This window comes from Notolepis coatsorum, assembly GCF_963971535.1.
Source record: "Notolepis coatsorum genome assembly, chromosome: 15".
Classification (NCBI taxonomy): domain Eukaryota; kingdom Metazoa; phylum Chordata; class Actinopteri; order Aulopiformes; family Paralepididae; genus Notolepis; species Notolepis coatsorum.
Genome location: NC_140179.1, coordinates 81,803,838 through 81,829,179, shown reverse-complemented (window position 1 = coordinate 81,829,179; position 25,342 = coordinate 81,803,838). Strand labels below are relative to the sequence as shown.

At 40.9% G+C, this 25,342-nt stretch overlaps 1 long non-coding RNA gene across 1 annotated transcript; it reads left to right on the top strand.

Moving 5' to 3' along the window:
* The first annotated feature begins 4,770 nt into the window (after positions 1 to 4,770).
* LOC311241715 lies at positions 4,771 to 18,212 on the top strand. Its single transcript, XR_014620569.1, has 3 exons — positions 4,771 to 4,884; positions 16,100 to 16,181; positions 18,120 to 18,212. It is a non-coding gene; the product is annotated as an uncharacterized lncRNA (long non-coding RNA).
* The last annotated feature ends 7,130 nt before the right edge of the window (positions 18,213 to 25,342 follow it).

Here is a 25,342-nt window from a genome sequence, read left to right as displayed (position 1 = left end):
GTCATTGCTCGTATGAATCAATGACACTAGTTAGAATGTCTTTGTGTACAAAAAGGGATATAAACACAGTCAGCAGTTCTGAATAATATACCATATTTTCCAGACTGCTACACAGAGTCCATTCTTTTTTGATCAAATAACAAACTCAGCAAGACCAACGGCTTCTCTGTTACAGTGTGACAATATTGTCACAAAGAAAGATGAAATTACATACCTGGGTTCCATCCTAGAGGCAAATCTTTCCTGTGACAAGATGGCATCCAATGTAATCAAAAAAGTAAATGTCTGAACCCCCCTCCCACCCACCCACCCCCTCCTACACACATTTACATTTGGTCATTTAGCTGACGCTTTCATCCAAAGCGATTTACAAGTTCTGTACGACAAGTCATCAGGAAGGGTACAACTCTATCGGCTGAATAACAATGTTCATCAAATTGTTAAGTGCTACAGTGTAGGTTAGTTTATTAGGACAAGTGCATGACAGTAAGGTTAGTTAGGGTTAGATTTTTTATTTTATTTATTATTATTTTTCATTTCAGATAATGGTTGAAGAAGTGCGTCTTTAGTTGACGGCGAAAGATTGGACGGGTTTCGTTCGGCTGTCCTAATGTACAGTTCCCTCCCCCTCGTATGTATATATTTACTGTTAGGATCTGTTTAAGTTAAACAGTTTAACAGTACTGTATATTTGCATATCTTGTATGTCACAACAAATGTAACAGTACTGTAGGGCTGTCCCCGACTAAGGATATGTATACTCAGAGACGCAGCAGCCGCCATCACCCCAGTCATCACACACATAATAAACCTCTCTATAAAACAGGGGCACGTCCCCAAGGACTTCAAAATTGCGAGAGTGACCCCTCTACACAAAAAGGGCAGCAAATTAGACCCAGGCAACTACCGCCCTGTTTCTATTCTTACCTCCATCTCGAAAGTCATGGAGAAAATAGTCTATGAACAGGTCGAAAAGTACTTGGCGGAAAAAAATCTAATCTACGAATTCCAATCTGGCTTCAGAACGTCCCACTCCACTGACACATGCCTCCTCTATTTGAACGACCACATCAAACAAGAGGTGGACGCGGGCAAATACTGCGGCATGGTCATGCTGGACCTACAAAAGGCCTTCGACACTGTCAATCACTCCATTCTAATGGACAAGCTAAAAGCAATTGGTTTTGATAGCTTATCAGTGAGCTGGATGCAATCCTACCTGGAGGGGAGAGAACAGATGGTAGAGGTAAACGGTACTCTATCCCCCCCCCTCACAGTGAGCTGTGGTGTTCCACAAGGAAGCATACTAGGACCGCTACTCTTCCTAATTTATGCAAATGACATGTCGTCAGCCTGTGACTGCAACTTGTTCCTGTTTGCGGACGACTCAGCCCTGCTGGTCTCTGACAAGAACAAATTGCAGGTTGAAAAAACCCTCAGCACGGAACTAGGCAAAATCTGCATATGGCTCGCTGATAACAAACTATCATTACACATGGGCAAAACAGAGTCCATTCTCTTCGGTTCAAATAACAAACTCAGCAAGACCGACGGATTCTCAGTTACAGTGGGTGACAATATTGTCACAAGGAAAGACGAAATTACCTACCTGGGTTCCATCCTAGAGGCAAATCTTTCCTGTGACAAAATGGCATCCAATGTAATAAAAAAAGTCAACCAACGAACTAGATTCTTGTACCGGATCTCCTCTCTGGTAAACAAGAATACCCTGAAGACTCTGGCAGGAGCACTCATTCAAGGGTACTATGACTATGCGTGCACCTCATGGTACCAAAGCACCTCAAAGGCGCTTAAAACAAAATTACAAACATCACAAAACAAACTGGTCAGACTACTACTTGACCTGAACCCCAGAACCCACCTCACCCCTGCCCACTTTGCCAACCTAGGATGGCTTAGAGTAGACGACAGAGTACAGCAACTGGCAATGGGCCTGGTCTACAAGATACACTATATGACCGGGGTGCCCATGTACATGTCAAAATACTTCCCAAAGGTCAGTGAATACCACAACCACTACACCAGAGGAAGCTCAACAAATCATGTTAAACCCAGATTCGGCTCAAACAAGGGACTAAACACGTTTCGCAATTATGCCACAACAATGTGGAACGCCCTACCCAAAGCTGTAAAGGAATGTGAATCCCTGCCCACATTCAAAACCGCTCTTAAAGAGCACCTACGGGAGGCTGCAATTCGAAACTGGCCACCGTAAATGCCCAAAACCCCCACCACCTCCTAATAGACAGTCTCCTCACCACCGCATGTATATATTCCCTCCCCGCCGTATGTATATTTCCCTCCCACCCACCCACCCCCTCCTAATGTACAGTTCCCTCCCCATCATATGTATATACTCTGTCAGGATCTAGGGGTAACAGTACTGTATATTTGAATACCGTTATGTCACAAATGTATCAGTACTAAATACCTATATGTCCCTATGCCATAAATGTCATGTATGTTGTGTATGTCATAAATGTCTATATGAATTGAAAATGGGGGACCCTGATGGAAACAAGACAAACGTCTTTCTCAGGTCTGCATCCCCTTAACAATTGTATGTATTGAGCCGTACTGTATTGTACCCATTCTGCAATCTGTTAAATAAAGTTTTCATTCATTCATTCATACTCGACTTGTAGTCGCCAAAATGAGTCGATAGTCGACTATCGTCATCTATCACTGGTTAAGCTTAGGCACTCTTTCGAAGTTGGTTAGAGTTTGTCTTAGAGCGTGGCGATAGAACACCAGCCCTGATTCCAAACTCTAACCTTAACCAACTTCAAAAGAGTCGCCTTAAAGCTTAACCAGTGACAAACTAGGCGTTAGGTCAATCTGTCAATCTGTCACTGTCAATCACACCATTCTGATTGACAAGCTAAAAGCAATTGGTTTTGATAGTCTATCAGTGAGCTGGATGCAATCCTACCTGGAGGGGAGAGAGCAGATGGTGGAGGTAAACGGTACCCTATCCCCCCCCCTCACAGTAAACTGTGGTGTTCCACAAGGAAGCATACTAGGTCCGCTACTGTTCCTAATTTATGCAAATGACATGTCGTCAGCTTGTGACTGCAACTTGTTCCTGTTTGCGGACGACTCAGCCCTGCTGGTCTCTGACAAGAACAAATTACAGGTTGAAAAAACCCTCAGCTCAGAACTAAGCAAAATCTGCATATGGCTCGCTGATAACAAACTATCATTACACATGGGCAAAACAGAGTCCATTCTCTTCGGTTCAAATAACAAACTCAGCAAGACCGACGGCTTCTCAGTTACAGTGGGTGACAATATTGTCACAAGGAAAGAAGATATTACCTACCTGGGTTCCATCCTAGAGGCAAATCTTTCCTGTGACAAAATGGCATCCAATGTAATAAAAAAAGTCAACCAACGAACTCGTTTCTTGTACCGGATCTCCTCACTGGTAAACAAGAATACCCTGAAGACTCTAGCAGGAGCACTCATTCAAGGGTACTACGACTATGCTTGCACCTCATGGTACCAAAGCACCTCAAAGGCGCTAAAAACAAAATTACAAACATCTCAAAACAAACTGGTCAGACTACTGCTTGACCTTACTCCTAGAACCCACCTCACCCCTGCCCACTTTGACAACCTAGGATGGCTTAGAGTAGACGACAGAGTACAGCAACTTGCAATGGGCCTGGTCTACAAGATACACTACACGACCAAGGTACCCATGTACATGACTAAATACTTCCCAAAGGTCAGTGAATACCACGATCACAACACCAGAGGGAGCTCCACAAATCATGTTAAACCCAGATTCGGCTCAAACAAGGGACTAAACACGTTTCGCAATTATGCCACATCAATGTGGAACGCCCTACCCAAAGCTGTAAAGGAATGTGAATCACTACCCACTTTCAAAAACACTCTCAAAAAACACCTAAGGGAGACTGCAACTCGAAACTGGCCCCTGTAAATGTCCGAACACAACCCCCGCCAACACCCCCCCCCCCCCACACTCCTACCCCCCCCCCCCCCCCCCCCCCCCAACCACCTCCAATGTACAGTCCCACCCCCACCTACCCAATCCAATGTACAGTTTCTACGCCTAATGTATATACTCTTTTCTTTCTGGACTCTTTTTGTATCACAAATACAGTACTGTAATTGCAAATCTGGTATGTCATAAATGTATAGATGTAGCAGTACTGTCTATCTGTATGTCATGTATGTCATATATGTTACGATGAATTGGAAATGGGGGACCCTGGTGGAAACAAGACGAAAGTCTTTCTCTGGTCTGCATCCCCTTAACAATTGTATGTATTGAGCTGTACTGCACTGTACCCATTCTGCAATCTGTTAATAAAGTTTTCATTCATTCATTCATTCATTCATTCATTAATTCATTCATTCATTCATTCGGGTAGTTTGCAGGCTGTTAGACCCGGAAATGGGCAAAGACACAGCTCGTCACGCGATTGGGCGCACATGTCAGTGGCCAATCAGAGAGCGTCTCCGCAAAGTGCGGCTACGGAAAAGAATAACGCGTCTATAGCTGGAGAACTACTAGACTAGTTAGCTTGCTGCTAGCTGTTGTCTATGACTTATGTAAGCTATTGAATGTGTTGTATATTATTATTGAGACGTTATTAGGTGGAGTGGTCGCCCTCTTGGTGTTTGTCTTGGGGAAGAGTGGGGAACTCTCAACAACTACTAGCTATTGTCTGTTACTAGCTAGCTAGCTATCAGCTCCAGTGCTCCACTTCGCTGACTGGAGCAGCTAGTTGGTTGCTGAGTGGATCGTAAAGTTCTGTTCTGTTTATCAGGTGAAACCAAGCTACTTCACACCAAACCCAATGATGCTGCATCTGATGTGTGTCAACACAGGTATGGAGATGTTTGTCTCTGTTTCTTTTGAAAACGTTGTTATAATGTGTAATGAAAGGCTGTAGGCCTAATAATAGCCTTATACTATACTATACTATAGCTCATCCACACCAGTTCAGCTATAGATAGGTGAGTCTGGCTAGTGTGACTGTTGTTATTATAACACAACAGAGTTGCATGTTGTTCTAAGGTGACTAAAGCCGTATTTGAATGTTAAGAATGTTACTGTGTGATTATAATATGTGTTTTATTTTCATATTTGTTATAGAAGTGCATATGGGTCATATTTAATATTTTTAAAGATTGTTTATGGAATTTAATTTAGTTTTTGCCAAACAGAATATATACAGTATAATGGTGTAAATTGTAACACAGTATTTTCGGATTCCTATGAGGTGAAACCAAGCAACTGCACACCAAACCTAATGATTGTGCATCTGATGTAAGTCACACAGAGAGTGAGACCTCCAGTAAATGAGCCCGATACCCAGTACTGCCTCCTGCCTGATTAATGGTATGGTTTTATTCTTAATCCCAGAGGGGAAACATGGTTTGCCACCAAAGCGAATACAAATACACAAACAAACAATTACATACAGTACAAATTACACAACATAGTAAAAAGAGATAAGAAGAGAGCCTCTCAACTAGGGGTGGGAATCACCAGTTTCATCATGATACGATACGATATCGATTCTTTGGACTACGATATTTGCCGATATCACAAAGTCTCTCACGATACAATACGATACGATTAGATTCAGGTGCCTGCGATCGATATGAGATGATATCATATGCCCATTTAACACAATCAGTAACATTTAGATCAACAAAAAAAAGGTAATGAAAATATCATTTGACATTTGTATTTTTGAGCTCTTCCAGACATTTAAAGGAAAATCAATCTATTGTTTTTAATACAAATAGACCTCCTGTTCACTGTAAAGTGCCACGTTTTTATATATTGAGCTTTAAACTTTAAGCTACATTTTTTGGAACTCAAAACTCACAACCTCCCTCTCCCAAACCGTTCCTACAACAATTTGTTGATGTTGCATGATCATGTATAGGCCTACATTTATTATGTATTATATTGTTTATGTTTAAATAACATTTAAACATCAAACTCCTCTGACCTCATCTGGTCTTTCCAAAGACGCGCGCACACACACACACAGAAAGGGAGAATGCTATGCTGTAACGTCTACACACACGGAGCTACTGCTGTTGTTCTTGGGCGGATATGAGACTCGCCACAGGATTTTCAAAATAAGAGTATCGATATGAATCGATCTTATTACATCGCATCGATCCGATTCGATTGTTGATAATTACATCGATGTATCGATCTGGATCGATGTATCGTCCCACCCCTACTCTCAACACAGCTAGCGGTGTTCGTTAAATAATTTAACCGCAGCAGGAACAAAGGACCTTCTCAATCGCTCAATAGAGCATAGAGGCATCAGAAACCTATCGCTAAATGAGCTTCACAGAGCATCAAATATATTGTACAGGGGGTGGCCTTAAAAAAATTGGTGTTCAATTTAGTAGTTCGCTTGGCAATAATGATCTCCAAGGAATCAGGAGGGTGGCCAATCACTGAGCCAACCTTTTTAATGATTTTATTTATACGGTTTTTGTCACTGACCGTGATGCTCCCCCCCCCCCCCCCCCCCCCCAGCAGAGCACAGCATAAAACAGGACACTAGCAAGGACATGAAGAAGTGACCTGCTGATATCAAAGGATCTACGCTTCCTCAAATGAAAAAGCAGAGACTGGGCTTTCTTGAACACAGAATCTTCCAGTCCAGCTTGCTGTCCAGGTGGACACCAAGATACCTATAGAACTGGACTATCTCCATTTCTGCCCCCTAATGATGACAGGAGAGACATTCACTGTCTTCCTACTGAAGTTGATGACTAACTCTTTGGTCTTTTTGATATTAAGTTAAAAAAAAATTGGCATCACACCAGTGGACAGATGAGTCAGTCTCCTTTTTATAGGCTTGGTCATCGCCTTTGTTGATGAGACAGATCAGAGCAGTATCATCTGAGAATTTCTGTATATGGCACATGGCCTCGCTGTGTCTGCAGTCCGCAGTAGGGCTGTCACGATTGGTCGACCTGGTCGATTTGCATATTCATGATTGACACGTCGTATTGTTAATTGTATGTGCCTTTTGCGTTGGCAATGGCAGACGTTCAAAGTCATAACATGCGCAACGTGTAATCTAACTAATGCAGTGAATCACATTCAAAATAGAATTAACTTCTCTTAGACCACTATTCGTGATTCTGCCTAGAGCCAGGACTCGACAGTCACATTACATAACTTCCGTGTTTCGCTCCAGCTGGAAGGGAGGGGCTGAGCCGGATACCCACACTTTACAGTTTAGAAGCAGCTTGGCAGCTCTTAAGCCCTGCGTTCTACAGCCTGTGATAACTCCTCTTGGGAGTCGCGCTGTTTCTATGTAAACTCCGCGAGCAACAGGTCCAATAAATGCGTCTTTAACATGCTTTATATCCCGCCATTACTATATGCCAGTCGCGTTTAAACACAGTTTCATGGAGTTCTAATAGTGAGGAAATGGGGGGGGGGGGTCTCTCTTTCTCTCTGTACGTTCAATGATGATGATCAATGAAGTAGCCAAAATGTACACTATAAAAACGAACTTGATAGTTGATGATAATAAATATTTCATTTAACAATTGTAATGATGTTATTGTAACATCATTAAGTCTGCTATAATCTATTCTCCCTCTCGTGTGTGCGTGCAAACATTTACTATATGCTACTCTTTTTCACATGGATTAGGCTAATTAGCTTTAACAATCCCGATTCCTGAGCCTATTTTATTCAAAAGGAAGATATTGATTTAAATATGTATAATATATAAAAAATACATTTTAATCGTATCTCCTGTGCTGGCACAAGCACTACCATAGCGTGGAGTGGAGAGATAACACACAATACATATAATAATTCATGGAAATATACTGAAAAGCTATTTATGGCCGGTAATAATCTCTGGCTGGTCTTTTTTTTTTAATCTAAAGCTAAAAAGGAGGATACACATTAAACATTTTGAAATATTCAATTGAAATAGATTTATTTGGGTAAATTAATGGTTCATGTTTAATCAACTAATCGATAAAATAATCAACTCATTAATCGATAACAAAATAGTCGTTAGTGACAGCCCTAGTCCGCAGTAAAGGACAAAGAGGAAGGGAGCCAAAACTGTTCCCTGAGGGGCTCCAGGTTTTGTCCAGATGACATCTGATACTATATCATCCAGCCTAACAAACTGAGGCAGAGGAACAAGATATTTCATGCACCAGGTGCTGGTTGAGTTATGCAGTTTAAACTGGATATTTTTGTTTGCTAGGATATGTGGCTGGATTGTATTGAAGGCGCTAGAAAAATCAAAGAACATTTCCCTAACAGCTGGCAGACGATTCAAGGTGGCTATAAATGTGATGCAACATAAAAATCAGTGCATCGTCAACTCCTACACTCTTCCTGTATGCAAATTGCGAGGGGTGCCACCCAATGTTCCCTCTAATTATTTTTTGGTCTGAGCAAACACTCAAACCTCCTGAGCAGACATCAGAAACTACTGAGCAACATACGTCACCTGCCGATTAACCGGTTAGTTGATAAGCGGCGGTTTGTAAAAAATCTGATAATCTTAATTTCCCTTAATGTCTAACATAAAAATATATACATTTTGCTGATACACAGAGAAATAATACAAAAAGGCATATTATATTCCTTAATCAAATATTTATTTGACCATTGATTGACGATACAGAGCATAGTCCTTACTTTGGCTGGGTTGGCGGCGGCAGTGTGAGTCGTGTCACTAACTTTTGTCTTTTTAGGAGGCTGACTCGTCATTATTTTATTAAGTGAATTATAATGCGACTTCAAGTGTGACCATATTGTGATTTTTTTTAAAGAGGACACTGCCTTCAGCCTCAAGATACTTAATCAAAGTTTACTCAAAGATGCCTTATCATTATAATATATTTAAAGTATACCTCCTCTGTATGGATATACAATTATTGTTTATATTATTTTATATAACAAAATAATATCTCTCTATAACCAAAGTTACTCAACATGCTGTATGCCTAAAGTAATCTATCTGACAAATCTCAAGAAAATAACTAAATCAACCTATGACAAAATAATATATATTTTCAAGTCTTACTGGACAAAATAAATAACAAGAAAAATATGATGTAATGTTCTAAATAATACCTCTTCTGTATTAGAAAATCCAGATTAAAAAAATATATCTTTATCTTTTCAATGTAATGTAAATTATAAAACAATAACCTCACAAAGATACTAATTTAAAAGTGCACTATGCAGTTTCAGATTTGTTGCAATTAGTGTACTAAACTAATTTATTACACACATAATCCTTAGAATGATTGTATCATAAGCATCTTATCAAACCAAAACATAATTTTGAGGCATCAAAATAGTTTTCAATTATTTTCTTTCTCTCTCTGTATAGCTGCATTCTTCAATCAATTCGGTCAACTTTGCCATCAAACTCTTGCCTCGCACTGCTTTGTTTGTAATATTTTGCTGTGTCCATGTGAGCTTTGAGATCGCCAGCACCTTTATTAGACACATAAACATATGGTCAAGCTTTGCACGCGTTGCACTCCGCTTCCAATTAGTCTCGACCGGGATGATAAATTGGACATTTTCTCTGCAGTTCATCTGTAATGTACATTTTCGCGTTTGCATTGTGAGGAGCAAGCAATGCTGGTCGGATCTGTCCACTTCCTCATCTGTTGTGTGAGCGTGCAGTAGCGCTGCCCACAAAGCACTGAAAGCGGGGCTTCTCTTGGTAACATCACACGCAACAGGTTACCGTTAGGGATGTCCCGATCACATTTTTTGCTCCCGATCCGATCCCGATCATGTGATTTTGAGTATCTACCGATACCGATCTTTCCCGATCCGATAAAAAAAAATAATATATATATATATATATATATATATATATATATATATATTTTTTTTTTATCCCAATTTCTCACATTACATTCACCTTGAATGTTGACGTTATCCAGGTGAAAAGTTAACTTCATTCAAGCGAGGCATTGCAATCCTTGACATAAATCATTTGGTATAATTAAATCAAAGGAAATGCATTTGGGTCTGAGAGTGTGGCTGGTCTGCCGTTCTGCAGCTGGATACTATTGGTTTGTTTTGGCAAAATTCTTCTGCTCTGTGTGACAATAAATAAATGAATGATGATAGAGCTGCCGCGGTATCGGTATTACCGCGGTATCGCTGTTACATCATGCCCACCGCAGCGTTGGGCTGAATACCGGCATCACCGCTGTTTTTTATTATATTATTATTATTATTACGCTCTCGTTGGGCTTGCGGCTCTGCAGATATACCCTACTTCTCTGTCGAGATTCCAAGCGACCCTATTGGGTACCAGAAAAGTCACATGAAACACTGCAGACCACAGATTGGTCAGAAGAGATACGCGAAGTGCTTTTACTTCCTGAATCTCAGCCATGAGCCATTGATCAGAGCTCAGTCACAACACGGCTAATAGTACGTTAGCTCCCACCGGAGACCGGAGTGGATTGCCGTCGCTCCTCAGGGAACGAGGCATAATGATTTTACTGCAACGAAATGTTATAATAAAAGCCCTTCGTTCTATACACTTGTCTGATTGAAAACTTTATTAACAGACCGCAGAATGGGTACAACTCGGCACGCTCTGAGCAAAGAAAGGAACTTAGATATTAATTTAGTAACGCTTGCCTTGCTATGGTCCGGTAAATACGAACGTGTAACTATACTAACGTTAATGCCACAAATCGAATGCCTTTGTAATCATAAGTAGTAACGTTATAATAATAATAAGAAGAAAGGGTCGGGGGGGTAACCGGCGGGCGCGCCGCTACCACTCCTGCCCGCGACACCTAGTGAACGGCGCACGACCAGAGGGGAGACTTCGAATCCGTGTTTCACTTTTAATAACGAATGCGTGCTTGCCGAATCCCAAACAATATTCATGCTGCAAAGTCATCCTCTAAAGATAGACATTTAGACTAGAGGCAGGCTATATGCTATAAAGAGTAGACTACTACTAAAAAAAAATGCATTCAAACTTTTTTTTTTTTTTTTTTTGTGCGTGCGGTAAAAAACGCGGCGGTAGGAAATATTTTGCAAATTTGTGCGGTAAGGAAATAATCAATACCGCGGCAGCTCTAAATGATGATATGCAATTTAAAACCCAAACTAAGGCCTCAGTATGAGTTTAAGACGTGAACATGGTCATGTTTGTTGAATAAAAAAAAAAGTAAATAAAAATTATTATTTGAAATATGGCCTGTGTAGACTAAACTATGCACAGAATTATGTCAGTCTACAAGGTCCGGATTCTACATGGGCCGGCAATGTAGACCTCGTAGACTCCACTACAGACCAATTATCAGTGAATGTTCATGCATTTTTAAGAAGGGCTACTTCCACAAAAAAACAAAGAACTCACCAAAACATCTCAGTAAGCTGCCGCGGTATCGGTATTACCGCGGTATCGCTGTTACATCATGCCCACCGCAGCGTTGGGCTGAATACCTGCATCACCGCTGTTTTTTATTATATTATTATTATTACGCTCTCGTTGGGCTTGCGGCTCTGCAGATATACCCTACTTCTCTGTCGAGATTCCAAGCGACCCTATTGGGTACCAGAAAAGTCACATGAAACACTGCAGACCACTGATTGGTCAGAAGAGATACGCGTCACATGCTTGGAGCATCTTGCAGTGCGTTTACTTCCTGAATCTCAGCCATCACAACACGGCTAATAGTACGTTAGCTCCCACCGGAGACCGGAGTGGATTACCGACGCCGTCGCTCCTCAGGGAACGAGGCATAATGATTTTACTGCAACGAAATGTTATAATAAAAGCCCTTCGTTCTATACACTTGTCTGATTGAAAACTTTATTAACAGACCGCAGAATGGGTACAACTCGGCACGCTCTGAGCAAAGAAAGGAACTTAGATATTAATTGAGTAACGCTTGCCTTGCTATGTGGTCCGGTAAATACGAACGTGTAACTATACTAACGTTAATGCCACAAATCGAATGCCTTTGTAATCATAAGTAGTAACGTTATAATAATAAGAAGAAGAAAGGGTCGGGGGGGGTAACCGGCGGGCGCGACACCGAGGGGAGACTTCGAATCAGTGTTTCACTTTTAATAACGAATGCGTGCATGCCGAATCCCAAACAATATTCATGCTGCAAAGTCATCCTCTAAAGATAGACATTTAGACTAGAGGCAGGCTATATGCTATATAAAGAGTAGACTACAAAAAAATGCATTCAAACTTTTTTTTTGTGTGTGTGTGTGCGGTAATACCGCGGCGGTAGGAAATATTTTGCAAATGTGTGCGGTAAGGAAAACATCAATACCGCGGCAGCTCTCTTATCTAAATGTTCTATTTCATATATGGAGATTCATATTTATTTATGTATTGCATGCATTTCTACATTTTATTGCCTATTTTGTTTATTCATCCCAGTATCTTTCTTTCTTATGTGTGGAATTCTACAAGGCATGTAGGTGTATATGTGTTTGAGGATGATATCCTTCAAACAGGCAATAGTGATGATATAATTTGGGCAGTGCTGAGCTGGGTTACTTTCCTCCAGTGTATTTGTCCCCCGGCCCCACCCAATGGCCCCATGCACACACACACACACACAAATCGAAGTAAAAAAAAAATTGATATTTTTTTCTATTTTTTTTTATTTATTTATTTTATTATTATTATTATTATATATTTTTTTTAAACTTCGATTTTTTTTTTAATGTTCGAAGCTTGTGCCATCGAACGAAGCTTCGAAGTATTTAAGACAGCCCTACATACCAGGGCATACAGTGAAATGTGGGTGGTCTTGCCCGCATTGATTGTGCAAAATACAACAATAAAATAGAATAAAATAGGCATAAAAAAAAAAAAAATAGATAAGACACAAGATATGCATGGTAAAAAAAAAAGACATGCTAGGTTCCTGAGAAACTGGTTCTTATATACACTACTATGCAATATACAATTTACAATGTTAACACTTTAATCGCCGTTGACGCTTTAACACGTCATTCCCTGCCATGCTTATTCTTATTCTTTGATATCAATATTTCAAAAATCTGTGATCGAAATCATATTTCTCCTCCGGTGACATTATATGTACTGGTGAGCCCCTGTCAATTCTCCAACGGTTCAAGAGCGCCATCTGGTGGCCGATCGGCCGCTCGCCCAAACAGGAAGTGATGCGGATGAAGTGGTGCTCACCCATATTTCGTCCGGGCACTCGCTATCATTAGCAGGACTCCATCTTGACACAATGGATGGCGATCGGTTACCAATAACTCGGTAAACAACATGATTTTGACGTATATACTATTATACAACCTGGAAATGGATCGGATATTTCGACATCCCATAATAGAAAATGTTTTGTTCCACGCTCATCTCCCAACGGCGCGAGGAAGCTACGGTGAGTTTCAGCGTTATTGTCTTCGATACTAACTGCTCTGATGATCATATCACCCACACTAGATGAATCATCTAACGTTGCCCACGGAATTATAAACGACCCACCCCCCATCCGGTCAACATCAGATCATACGTAGTAACTTCTAGAACCACGTCCAGTTGACATTTTTTATCTCGCACAGATTCCTACCAAACTGTATTTGATCATCAATATAATGCATTTAGGGCTATAAATCAAGTTCTGGAGAAAGCTGCAGAAAACGATAAAAACATACTTATACTTTAGACCGTATTTTAGTATGAATATGTGAATGAAAAAGTATAACGTTGCTACACCCTGAACAATAGATATAGGACATTGAATGGGCCATGGTAATGTCAATTTAGCAATACAATTTAAAAAGTTATAGCCCTGCAAAGAAGGGGAACTTCTCCATGTTAAATAGGGCTGGCGAGGGCTGGCAAATTATGAATTTAACCCCGGCGATCAAAGTGTTAACTCTTAATGTATCTAAACTATACAGTACCTCCTTCTTTTAAAGTGTTTCTAAAGATTACATTTTTTAAAGTGACATTTTGTTTAAAGTGATTTTTTTGCGGTTGCAGCATGAGTGGTGTGTGTGTGTCTGTCTGTGTGTGCTCATGTGTATTTGTGAGTGGAGAGTTCAGTGTTCTGATGGCCTGGGGGAAGAAGCTGAGTCGGAGACAACACAGACGTAACACACAGGTTACATTTGCATCCTAAAATGGCTTACCTGAGCTTGGTCCACCTTGGTTGGGCTCCTTGTTCTCATGCAAGGCTCTATAATGCCTCAGCATCGGTGAGGTGTTATTGTTGTATCCAAGTTCTTTTGAACACAACAGCAGACACTTCACCTTTTAACACATTGAGGACCACAGTCTTGCGGCGATTTATGCCTCAGAGGACAGAGGTTTGTTTACAAACCGTCGATGTACTTTCTAAGAGCTATATATATAATTTATAGTATTGCTATCTGTCCATTCTCATTGTCACTTGAGTGCATAAACCGTGCCTTCATAATGGCTTAAAGAAAATAAAAATCCATCGGTTGGTTGTCATTTTATAGCGTCGTGAATATAAGGTTTATCGCGCTTTTCGTCTCGTCTTTTTTCCAGGAAACTAGATAATAGGCTAAACGTTGGCGCCGTTATATCAAACGCCATTTCTGCTGTATATATACGAATGAAATAAAACAAACTGCGTAGCATCCGGACTATGCGGGGAACGCCGATTAGTATTATTGATTAGCAATAGAGTGTGCGTTCAGGTAGCCAATGTCAGTGATCTATCACGTTAGGTTTTAAAACAATGTCCAATCCAGCTGTAATTTGGGGGAATAGTATCCTACCGTCAGGCCATGTGATCGCCGGCAGCATTTCTTCATTAGTCATCGGATTCTGGTAGATCGATATGTCCATTGGCTAATCATAAATCCCATTATTCCAGGCTGAAATATGTGTTCAGTAACGGGATCAAAGATGGAGGGTCTTCGTTTGGAATCGAGGCTCATATGATCCGCCCACAGACTGTAAAATAAAATAAAAATTCAATCCCCTCAATGATACTGCAGTGGAGCGATGGCGCCCCTAAGCGGATCTGGCCGGTATTGCATGTTTCGAAAATCAAATATGTGGGTAGGTCATGGATCTCGATCGCGGACGTTAATAGCGTTATAAATATGGAATAAAACAATAACAACTTGCCAAGGCTATATACGTGGCTCTGGTCCACAACGCATGGAATCGAAACACGTATATATACGTGGACGGACGTCAAAGTGTTAAAGTAACAGAAATTAGAACAAGGGATACGCTGTGTTGTCACATTTATTAATATTACTATGTGCATACTTAGGAGAGAGATCAGCTCAGTTAGTTGAACAGATAGCAAACAAACGTGCAATAAATGCCTAAGTCAACACAATGTGAGGTCATAGGTAGGCATGGGTACCGAACCGAATTAAGGGTACCGACCGAATCAGGTCTGTACTACCGAGTACCGATTTCACATGAGAACCACCGGTGCCAAATATTTTTTTTTAAAGTCCGATGACGTCGACGTTTAGTTTACCGTGAAATGAAACCTATGAAGTGTGCCGCACGTTCACACGCACAATACACGCTTACCTAGAATTTGACTTGATTCAACAACGAAGCAGTCGGGGCAATGGCAAGCCGAAAACGGTCGCAAGTGTTGTTACACTTTACAAAGCTAGATGCAGACAACGCTCGCTGCAATATTATATATATATATATATATATTAACATTGTTCTAAATAAATAATAATGATAATAAATTATTTGAAGTTTGGAAATTATTCTTTTACAACACGTAGATAGACAACATTTTTAGAGACTAAAGTGCAGAAAAAAGGTACCGTTGGGTATCGGTATCGATTCACAGGTACCGGTATTGGTTCAAATGTGAAAGGTACCCAACCCTAGTCATAGGAGACTATTGCGCTTCGTTTTCCCCTTATATCTTGAATCGCGCGCCAAATGTCCTGAATCAGTCACGTGGTACGACCGTCACGTGAGGTTCACCGTCACCACACACGTCATCAACACGAGCCTCGATACACTCCACATAAATTCCTGGATTATTCAACAAACGCTTTGTGTGTTTACAGTGTGAAGTCTCTCTGTGGCAGAACTGGACCAAGACTTTCTTCTTGTGTAAACAGACATCAGACTGTGGACACCACAACATCTGTAAGTACAATTATGTTTACTTTGATTCTGCTGAACATGGAGAGACCAATCCCAAGTCGATCGGAACTTTCTCGGCCGAGCTGTAGTCACTTTTTCAGCACCTACTCCCCATGTGCATGCGCAGATTCCCCACGGAGTCTCGGGATTGTCCAGATGTCTAGGTTTATCAATCTGCGCATGCAGAGTTTGGGGAGTAGGTGCGGAAAAAATTACTATAGCTCGGCCGAGAAAGTGCCGATCGATTTGTGATTGGTCTCTCTCCAGTGCCCAGTGGTTCAAAATCTTTAATCTCAATCCGATCCGATCCGATTTGAACCTCTTTACCTCTTAATCTCTGAAAATCCGCCTAAAAATACACACCTAAGTAAATGGAAGATTGCTCGACTTCTACACGGCCATTTGCATTTTCTTGGTATCTAGGGACATCTATGGACCTCAGGGAATGTATTCCCTGTGTCATAAATATTGTGTCTATTACTAGGCTTGAGTAAATTGTTATGAAACACTGTGCAAATGTCTCTAAGGAAACTGAGGATAGGGCTACATATGGGATGATGACTCTAATGACAGTGGTCAGGATGATTAACATCAGTGGTGCCTGGGAAGTGTGGTGGTGGATGAGGGGGTGGATGAGGGTGTGGACTGGGGTTCGGATGTATAGGGCGAGGGGATTAGGGTTATACAGTAGGTAGTAAGATAAGATAAGATAAGATAAGATATTCCTTTATTGATCCCCTTGGGGAAATTCAGGCATCATAGCAGCATGGGGGGGAGGGGGGGAGGGGTACAGGTAGTAAAACAACACAGTATACAGGTAGTAAAAGACAACACAGGCAGTGTAAACAATTTGATCAATATGGTCAATATAATTTACTATCTGACTAGCTGAGGAATATTCACATTATTCACAGTGTCACATGAGGTGCAGTATGCAGGAGGTAGTGTTATAATAATTTACTATCTACTGAGTATACATTAATCAAAGTACCAGGGTAGTTTACTTTGTCCCCCTTGGGTTCCTATAAGTCCCAGGTCAATGTCTGGTAGCAGTCGCTGTCGCTGCCCCCTGTTGTGGGGCCTGGAGGCTGCTAGTCGCTGCCCACTGTAGTGTGATTTGTTTGTATTGTTGTACCTGCATTCTATTTAGTTTTTAAATGGAAAATAAAAAGGTTAATGAGTAACCTATTGATTTGTCCATTTTTTGACATTCCAAATTAAGGGGATGGTGTAGTGTTTTGATTTAACTATCTTGATAAAGTGTGTGGGTCTATTCTTTTTCTCATTATACTATCCACTGAACTGTTTTATGTGTACAACCTCAATCTTTAGAATATCTACATCCTGATCTGCACTGCACACTTTTTAGAACTGTATATAGTCATCTTTATTTTAGTCATCTTATTTTATTCTAAGCTAAAATTATCGTAATGCACTGCACACTTTTTAGACCTGTATATAGTCATCTTTATTTTAGTCATCTTATTTTTTTCTATACTAAATTTATTGTATTTTATTATTGGAAACTGCTATGGTCGAGGGACCACAATAAATAGATTTTCACTCTACTTGCTGTAAAGCACTGTGATCAATACATAGAACTATACTACCTGTCTGTGATCAGTACTTTATGTTGCATGGTTTGGAGAGCTAGGAGGCTACCTTACGCTCTAGCCTAAAGCTAACATTTCCCTTTTCTGTTTCAAACCTTTATTTCAACTTGTTAGGAAGTGGAGGTTCCCCTCATTTAAATTAGATTAGCTGTCATTATACAGCACAAGTACAGTACAAGAAAAAAGTTTGGCAGATGTAGGCCATTGTCGATACATTATGAACCATGACACAAAGGTATATTTTTCTCTTAACCTGCTGTAACTTGCAAATAATCCACTGTGCTCACCATGATGAATTTGTTTTGGGCATCTTTGTGTCAACGTTTAGAGAAACCCCTAATGGATTGTCCAGACGTCCACACGCTTCCCATCACCCGTGGCAACAACGATGGTCTGCTGGACATAGACGAGCTTGCCAGAGGTGATCATTTTACGACTTCATTTACATTCCTTAAAGTAATTTTGTTCTTAATTTCTATCATTCCTAAACACCTCATGGATATCAATCTACATTTTATTACGGACTCAGGGTCCATATAAAAGACGATACATAGAATAAATTACATATAAAAGCACCATAAAAAACATAGTTTAAAAGATAAGAAAAGAAAATGCAGAGTCTTACATAAAGACAATGGGCCTCATGCACGAAGACTTTCGTCTTGTTTACATCAGGGTCCCCCATTTTCAATTCATAATGACATTTATGACATACACAACATACAGATATACAGATATATATCATGACATTTATGACATGACGTACAGATATGCAGTACTGTATACGTAGCATAGAACACATATTTAGAGATTGTCTATATCAGTGGTTCCCAAACTTCTGTTTTATGCGGACCACTAGATTGTTATCAAGAACATTTGTGGACCACCTCGTATACAAACAGTAAAACATAAATAAATAAACAACTGACTCAAACCCAGTAATACACGAGACCCTCTTCTTGGACCAAGTAGGTTTCGTCGATAATCCAATGTACAGTTACCCCCACCCGCCTACCCATACCCCCCCACCCCACCCACCCAACCACCTCCAATGTACAGTTCCCCCTCCCCCACCCCACCTACACAACCTGCACCTCCTCCAATGTACAGTTTCTACATCAAATGTATATACTCTCTTTTTTTTTAAACTATTTTTGTATCACAAACTACTGTATTTGTAGATCTGGTATGTTATAAATGTATAGATGTAGCAGTACTGTCTATCTGTATGTCATGTATGTCATATATGTTATGATGAATTGAAAATGGGGGACCCTGATGTAAACAAGACAAAAGTCTTTCTCTGGTCTCCATCCCCGTAACAATTGTGTGTATTGTATTGTACCCATTCTGCAATCTGTTAATACAATTTTCAATCAATCAATCAAGACCCGCGTCGCGGGTACTGCGGTCCGTTCTCAGAATGGATTTGAGAGAGATGTGTCATCCAGTTTGACTTGGAGCACAAGCGGCACTGTACTATGCACACTGCCAGTTATGCGGAGATATTCAGACTCTAGATCTATTTGCAGAGCCAGATGAGTGGCAACCTGTGCGATTGGCTCTTGACACTGTATACAGTACGTGTGTATGCGCGCACTGCCGGAGGTGGCCAGAAGCGCGCAACTAGCCAACTACTATTATATTACTATATTAATACAGTATATTCCACTATATAGCTATAGGCAATGTTCCCTCTAATTTTTTTTCGGTCTGAGCAAACAGTCAAACCTCCTGAGCAGACATCAGCAACTACTGAGCAACATACATCACCTTCCGATTAACCGGTTGGTTGATAAGCGGCGGTTTGTAAAAAATAATTTACCTTAATGTCCAACATAAAAATCAACACATTTAGCTGATACACAGAAATAATACAAAAAGGCATATATTCCTTAATAAAATATTCATTTGACCATTGACGATACAGAGCAACGTCCTCCCTCTTCTCTCTCCCCCTCTAAACCTCTCACCTTCCCCTCTGCTTCATTCCTCCTTTCTGTTATTCAGATACACATCATTAAAGAAAAGTCACTTGTTTCCAGACTCCTCTGGTCTGGTCTTAGTTCTTACTTAGTCCTTTCTGTTAGTCTGTGTGCACACTGCACATCAGAACACCTTCACATCAGAACACCTGCACATCAGAACACTGCACATCAGAACACTGCACATCAGAACACCTGCACATCAGAAAATAGTAACTTGTTTACTCCTCTGTTCCTCAAAAAATAAATAAAATAATAAATAAAATAATACAAAGGCAGCTCTTCTCCTCTGGTCTGGTTTTATAGGCTCTTAGCTCTTAGTCCTTTCTGTTAGTCTGTGTGCACCTGCACATCAGAAAAGAGTAACTTGTTTACTCTCTGCTCCTCAAAAAATTTAAGAATAAAGTAAAAAAAATAAAGTTATCCAACAAAGTCAGCAGAAGCCACTTCTCCTCTGGTCTGGTCCGCTTCTTCTGGGAAACAGAGTAGAATAGAATAGAGTAATTAGTAATTAATCTTCTAACGTCAGATTTTTGCCAAGTTCAAAACACACATGTTTATGTTACTGTTAATACTGTAGTCTTGAAACTGTCTTGGTCTAGAAAATACAAACATGACTAAACAGAATTATGTTAATATTAGCAGTTCTACAACTGATAAAAACAAGCTCTTAATGATTCAGATGATAATTCCTAATGAGTGACAGACAGTATAACACGCACATATCTGATCAGGAACTAATATGTTACCTTATCTTTCCCGTCTGTCCTTCTCAGTTCTCCAGTGGTTGTACACCTTGTCCAGGCTGATGGTGGTGGCGGCATCGTCTCTGTCTGCTTGCAGCCTTGACTTGATTCGCATCAACTCGTCTAGATGTTCCACTTCAATACGATTTCTTGATGTTGTTTTGATACGATTCATCAAGCTAAACCCTCTTTCACAATCTGCACTGGACGCTTGAAATGTCCCACAAATGTCAACAAACTGTGAGACGTTGCTCAACTCCTCACATCTAAGTGTTGCAGCCACCATATGTGAGAATGTGCTGATTGTATTTTGTTTCAGTTTGTGTCTCACAATGTACTTTAAATCAGCATATTCACGGTTGATGGCATCGATAGACTCTGGGAGGAGAATGGCCTGGTATTTCTTTGCCAGCACAGCAACATCTGATGCTCCGTAGTCAAAAGTGATGTTGGCTGGACTCAATGCTGCAATGTCAAACGCAGACCACTCTTTTAAACCCTCCACTGGAAAGCGAGCATCCAGGTGATCACACAGGCTGTGAATAAACAGGATCATATCCCTGGTAATAGTGTCCCCATCTGCTTCGGAGGCCCTCATCACCTCTCTGACCCTGTCACTCCACTGAGGCCCTGCATCATTCAGGTACTGTGAACGCAGCTTCTCGATCTTGGCTCTTGCAAGGCAATGCCCTTCCATCACTGTCAGGTTACATTTTTGGAGAGAAAGGCAGAGTTGTGCCAGCTCGCTCAATACATCTCCAAGAGCAGTGAGTGTAACCTTGTACTTTGGATCAATCAGCTTTTTGTAGCAGTATTTTGCCACTGGATCTCCTTCATCACAGACTCTTCTGCAGTATTCTTCAAGAACAGTGTAGTTTCTCAGAACAGCATTTACAGCTTGGTTGCGTGACAGCCATCGCACTTCATTTAAAGGCCTGAATGACAGTGTATCCTCATCAAGGACCTCTGCTAGTTCCTCAAATCTGCCCTTCTTTACTGCTGACCGGGAGAACATGTTGTATACACTTCTAAGAAGAGTTTCCACTTCTCTCATCAAAGGCACATGTTTCCAAGCATCATCAATGCCCAAGTCCTCTTTGTGGGCCACACAGTGTTGTTCTGTGAGATGTGGTATTTGGCGTCTCAATATAGCTGCAACTCCATTGTGCTTTCCTAACATTACTGAGGCACCATCAGAGGTCAACATCACCATTCTCTGCATGTCTAATTCATGTTTGGAATAAAACTGCGTGATGGCCTCAACAATAGCTGGAGCAGTGCATGACGTTAACTGAATGATGGCACCAAACTCAGTTTTGTAGTTGACATCATTTTCCTCCCTGTATTTTATATACAGAACTAGCATTTTGTGCACTGTGATGTCTGTGCTCTCATCTACTATCAAAGTATGAAACGGGGCATTTCGAATATTGCACATAGTCTCATTCTGTACAATCGCATTGATTGACTTCACAAACTCAAAGGCATAGTTCTTGCTGCGCCAGTGTTCTGGGATACTCACATATTTTGCCACATGATCATGGATCTGTTGAACAGACAGCATCGATGCGTTCATTTGTATGCCGAGTAGTACATTGTCAATGAGCACTTTCACTTGCTGGCTGTCGGATCTGTTCTTTTGCAACTGCTCATTCCTCTCGCGTCTTTCCTCTTCATTCTGCAGCAGCAACTCACCGATTCCAACCATATTACGTCTCCGTAAAATTCCAGCAGCATTCTGGTGCGTTTTGTTCAGAAGGTGGCGTTTGAGGTAGTCCATTTTCCACTCGCCCCATTTTTTCCCTTCAGAAAAGTCACCTGAAACCTTTGCCTCGCAACATGTTTTGCAGATAACTCCTTTCTCCTCCAAAAAAGAAAAAACATCTCCCAGTTGCACATGTTGTCCGTCTATTTGCACAAACTGTGCCAGCCATTCAGTCTTAAAAGAGAACACTTTCCTCCTTACTTTTGCTGGGTTGGCGGCGGCGGTGTGAGTCGTGTTAGCTTTGTTTTTCTTATGATGCTGACTAGTAGTAGTCATTATTATTTTACCGTCTCTCCCGTCCACGTGTATATTTTCCCTAACGCTATCACTTCCGCGTCGGCTGCTTGCAGATTGAGGAAGGGCCAAACGTTTAGGCAAAAAAAAAAAATAGGTTGGATCGTATCCAAGAGCTAGCCAACCCAGAGCATGAGAATTACGTGCATCCAAACAAACGTCTTTTTTTTTTTTTTTTTTTTTTTACAAACGTTTCTGTGCGCGAGATATTTCAGATGTGCGCGGGAGCATTTGGCCATGTGCGTGCGTGCGTGCGCGCGCGCGCGCGCGCACGCACGGGCGCAGCTTAGGGGGAACATTGGCTATAGGTGCTGTATGATGACAATACATTTGATTCCTATCTAATTTTGATCCATCGCAAAGCGCTTCAGCGCTTGAATACGGCCGGGGGATCCGATGCAGACCCACGGCTCTTGTATTATAATGAGCCCACGAGGCGTGTCTCTGTATGCAAATGACTTGCGTGAGAATGCACATCCAGTTTAGAATGAGTGGGATTCACCATTCAAAAAACCTGGGTAAGAACAGATTTGGACTTAAAGAACGGCTTGATGAATGTGGCGGTGGCTTTTCTTATTGTTCTCTTAACAGACTGGTAAGCAAGAATATAAGAAAAATAATAAGATAAGAGAGTATTGTTGAATGAGGCCCAATGTGGTGTACAGTATGCTCTGAACAGAGACATCTTCACTACATCTGTACACATAGTAAACTAACTGAGAGAACAGAGACATCTCACTACATCTGTACACATACTGTACTAATCTTACTGAAGGAACATAGAATCAGCATTTTCCTCAACATAGATGTAGTATTTTCCCCAACATGGATATAGTATTTCCCCAACATAGATATAGTATTTCCCCCAACATAGATATAGTATTTTCCCCAACATATAGTATTTTCCTGAACATAGATATAGTATTTTCCTCAACATAGATATAGTATTTTCCTCAACATAGATTTAGTATTTTCCTCAACATAGATTTAGTATTTTCCTCAACATAGATGTCCAAGATGTTAGAAGACAAAGTGTATTACAATGACAGCATGTGTCTAACTGCAAAGGGCTAGATTGTGGCTTGCCACAGGGCAGCTGTCTTGGACCACTCCTGTATTCTATATTCACAAATGACTTACCATCTGCTTTGTGTAAAGCAAGTATACAAATGTATGCGGACGATTCCACACTGTATTATGCTGCAAACACTAGTGGTGATCTACACAAAGTTTTATCTTCAGAGTTATATGCAGTAACTAATTGGATACAACTAAATAAGCTGGTATTACACATCTCGAAGACCAAATCAATTATCATAGGAACCAGTCACAAACTATTAACCAATCCTACACTGAGTCTGCACTTGTCTGGTGAACCCATACAACAGGTTGATAAGGTTAAATTACTGGGAGTCATAATAGATAGTCGACTGACATGGGTAGAGCACATTAACACAGTGGCTAAGAAAATGGGTAATGGCATTTATATGGCAAGAAAATTCCGTCCTTATGTTCCAGCACATATTCTGGGACAGGTTGTTAAGTCATTAGTTAAGCCACCTGGACTACTGCTCACCTGTTTGGTCCTCTACATCTGACAGTGCACAGAGGAAACTACAAATGATCCAGAACAGAGCTGCCAGACTAGTCTTACATTGCCCCATAACAACGGACATAAACAGTATGCATAGGGAACTCTTATGGTTATCGGTAGATAAAAGGCTTGTTATATTATATTGAACTGCATGCTAGTCTCTCGTCCACCCTCATTATTAAAATAATTTAAATATCTAGAGGTTTGGTGATAAATCTACCACCAGATTCTATAAATGAGGGAGTCATTTTCATGTTATTTTTTCCCATGACTTCATTAATCGCACACGACATGTTAGGATTGGCAAGCACACATCCCCCACCCTGCCCATTAGCACCGGGGCCCCTCAGGGGTGTGTACTCGGCCCACTTCTCTATACACTTTTCACCCACGACTGTTGTTCCTCCTCTCCATCTAACCTAGGGTGACCAGGTGTCCCCCTTTTGGTTGTACTGTCCCACCATTTGACCAAATGTCCCGCGTCCCTCATATTGAGAGGATGTCCCTCTTTTCGAAGCCAAAAAAAAACATGCGTCTAAAAACCCCTCCCTACAGACAGTAAACGTAGCAACCCGCCTCTTGTCCACACACATTGCTCTGATTGGTTATAGTACTTTAGCGCGCTGCTTGCCTGCTTGTGACGTGACTGAGACTGAGTCGTGACGCTACCTCATATCGCAGATCTGATTGGTTATAGTAATTTAGCGCACTGCTCTGCTCGTGAGAGTTGAACTTGTGACGCTACCTCATATCGCAAATCTGATTGGTAAAAAAAAACACAACAACATTACAAGCGAACTAGTTCAAGATGGAAAGCAGTAAAAAGAAACGGACCTGCAGTTACAACCAAGACTGGCAAACGACACATGACTGGGTGAGGCAGATGGCAGGCAATCCGCAGCAGGCTTTCTGTGTTTTGTGTCATAGTTCGTTGAGGAGAATACGACTTGAAGCGCCACAGTGGACGTGAGTCTCACTTGAAAGTGGCTCACCAAAAAGAAACATCCAGATCTATGGATAAGTTTCTTTTTAAACCAAACAATGATAGCCAGACGGACAAGGTCACTGCAGCTGAGATAACAAGTGTCTATCACACAGTTAGGGTGACCAGATGCAAACACAAGACATTCCTGTCAAGTGATGACGTTTGAATATTTAAAACAGATG